Here is a 3,542-nt window from a genome sequence, read left to right as displayed (position 1 = left end):
CAGACGGCACGACGGTGGCGATCTCGGCATCCCGAGGTTGAAGAAGAGGTCGGGGACGATGCGTTGGGGCGTCCGGCGTCGCGTGAGTCATCGGGGAGGCGTAGACGATGGAGGTGGAGCTCATGGGCACATCAGAGGGGCAAGGGGGTGGTTGTGGCCGCGGTAAACGGCGTCGACGGCGACGAGCTCCGCTCGGTGGGGAAGAGAGAGGGATCCAGGGGGGAAGTGAGGGTGAGGGAGAGAGCGAGGAGGGTCCAGGGGTGTCGTGGCGTTCACAGCCGCGTCGAGGAAGCAGCGGGAAGCAGGAGGTGGCGCGGCGCGTGGCTTCGCACGCCGGGCACGCGCCCGTCCTCCTGGCAAAGGAGGAAGACGACAGGGGAGGTGGCGGTGGTGGGCAGGGCCGGTTGGTGGGCTGCACAGGCGAGGCCAGGTAAAATTCCCTCTCTCTTTTATTTGTTTCTGTTTTCTATTTTGTTCTGTTTTGTTTTGATTTAGTAAAAACACTAAACCATCTGATAAAATCCTGAAAATAATTATGTGGCTAGAACTAAAATATACCAAACCACATAAAATGTTCCAGAATTATTGGACATATATTAATTATATAAAAATATATATCCAATGCAAATAGTTATTTATTTAATTCAAAGGCCCAAAATAAATATCTCTGAGATTCCAAAAATATTGTTTTGAGTTTTACCTCTTTCCAATATTTTCAGAGACTAAGAGGAACATTTTCTTGGACTCATTTGATGAGATTTAAATGTTGGTTATTTTTAGAGGTCTTCTGAGGATTTTGAAAATTCCTCAATTCAAATTTCATTAGAATGTAAACATGATGCACACATGGAAGCTCGCATAGGTCAGACCAGAATTAGGGATGTGACATAGAATTTCTGGATAGCATAAAAGGATACTTGAATAAAAGTTTTTCAATGAAAGACCTCGGTGAAGCCGCTTACACATTGAGCATCAAGATCTATAGAGATAGATCAAGACGCTTGATAAGATTTTTCAGTGAGTACATACCTTGATAAGATTTTGAAGTAATTCAAAATAGAGTAGTTAAAGAAGGAGTTATTGCCTGTGTTGCAAAGTGTGAAGTTGAGTAAGACTCAAAACCCGATTATAGCAGAAAATAGAAAGAGAATGAAAATTCATTAGCTATGCCTCAGTCATAGGTTCTATAAAGTATTCTATGCTATGTACCAGACCTATTGTATACCTTGCTATGAGTTTGGCAAGGGAGTACAATTTTGATCTAAGAGTAGATCACTGGACAGTGGTCAAGAATATCCTTAGTTAGGACTAAGGAAATGTTTCTCGATTATGGAGGTGATAAAAGAGCCCGTCGTAAAGAGTTACATCGGTGCAAGCTTTTACACCGATCAAGATGACTCTAAGTCTCAATCTAGATACATATTGAAAGTGGGAGCAATTAGCTAGAGTAGCTCCATGCAGAGCATTGTAGACATAGAATAATTGCAAAATACATACGGCTCTGAATGTGACAGACCTGTTGACTAAACTTCTCTCACGAGCAAAACATGATCATACCTTAGTACTCTTTGGGTGTTAATCACATAGAGATGTGAACTAGATTATTGACTCTAGTAAACCCATTGGGTGTTGATCACATGACGATGTGGACTATGGGTATTAATCACATACAGATGTGAATATTGGTGTTAAATCACATGGCGATGTGAACTAGATTATTGACTCTAGTGCAAGTGGGAGACCGAAGGAAATATGCCCTAGAGGCAATAATAAAGTTATTATTTATTTCCTTATTTCATGATAAATGTTTATTATTCATGCTAGAATTGTATTAACTGGAAACATAATACATGTGTGAATACATTGACAAACATAGTGTCACTAGTATGCCTCTACTTGACTAGCTCGTTAAATCAAAGATGGTTAAGTTTCCTAGCCATAGACATGAGTTGTCATTTGATTAACAGGATCACATCATTAGAGAATGATGTGATTGACTTGACCCATTCCGTTAGCTTAGCACTTGATCGTTTAGTATGTTGTTATTGCTTTCTTCATGACTTATACATGTTCCTATGACTATGAGATTATGCAACTCCCGAATACCAGAGGAACACTTTGTGTGCTACCAAACGTCACAACGTAACTGAGTGATTATAAAGGTGCTCTACAGGTGTCTCCAAAGGTACTTGTTGAGTTGGCGTATTTCGAGATTAGGATTTGTCACTCTGATTTTCGGAGAGGTATCTCTGGGCCCTCTCGGTAATGCACATCACTATAAGCCTTGCAAGCAATGTGACTAATGAGTTAGTTGCCGGATGATGCATTACGGAACGAGTAAAGAGACTTGCCGGTAATGAGATTGAACTAGGTATTGAGATACCGACGATCGAATCTCGGGCAACTAACATACCGTTGACAAAGGGAACAATGTATGTTGTTATGCGGTTTGACCGATAAAGATCTTCGTAGAATATGTAGGAGCCAATATGAGCATCCAGGTTCCGCTATTGGTTACTGACCGGAGACGTGTCTCGGTCATGTATACATAGTTCTCGAACCCGTAGGGTCCGCACGCTTAAAGTTCGGTGACGATTTATATTATGAGTTATGTGTTTTGATGTACCGAAGGTAGTCCAGAGTCCCGGATGAGACCGGAGACTTGACGAGGAGTCTCGAAATGGTCAAGACATAAAGATCAATATATTGGACGACTATATTCGGACATCGGAAAGGTTCTGAGTGATTCGAGTATTTTCCGGAGTACCTGGGAGTTACGGGAATACGAGGAAGAAGTAATGGGCCTCATGGGCCAAGTGGTGGAAGAGAGGAGGCAGGGCGCGCGGCCCCCCTAGCCCAAACCGAATTGGACTAGGGGGACGACCCCCCTTTCCTCCTTCCTTCTCCCTCTCCTCCTTCCTTTCCTCCTCCTAGTGGGAGTAGGAAAGGGGAGTCCTACTCCTACTAGGAGGAGGACTCCTCCCCTTGGCGCGCCCTCCTCCTTGGCCGGCCGCCTCCCCCCTTGCTCCTTTATATACGGGGGCAGGGGGGCACCTCTAGACACAACAATTGATCTCTTGATCTCTAGGCGTGTGCGGTGCCCCCCTCTACCATATTAATCCATCTCGGTAATATCATAGTGGTGCTTAGGCGAAGCCCTACGTCGGTAGCATCATCAACACCGTCATCACGCCGTCGTGCTGACGGAACTCTCCCGCAAAGCTCTGCTGGATCGGAGTTCATGGGACCTCATTGAGCTGAACGTGTGCTGAACTCAGAGGTGTCGTACGTTTAGTACTTGGATCGGTTGGATCGTGAAGACATACGACTACATCAACCGCCTTGTGCTAACGCTTCCGCTTTTGGTCTACGAGGGTACGTGGACTCACTCTCCCCGCTCGTTGCTATGCATCACCATGATCTTGCGTGTGCGTAGGATTTTTTTTTGAAATTGCTACATTCCCCAACAGTCTGAATGTCAGATCTATTTTATGAAGCTGGCTTATCAAGCTATATCAAGGAATGTAAGCTTTTCTTTTAAG

The sequence above is a fragment of the Triticum aestivum genome, chromosome 6B (assembly GCF_018294505.1).
Source record: "Triticum aestivum cultivar Chinese Spring chromosome 6B, IWGSC CS RefSeq v2.1, whole genome shotgun sequence".
Classification (NCBI taxonomy): Eukaryota; Viridiplantae; Streptophyta; class Magnoliopsida; order Poales; family Poaceae; genus Triticum; species Triticum aestivum.
The sequence above is the reverse complement of the archived record's forward strand: the minus strand, read 5'-3'. Positions refer to the sequence as shown.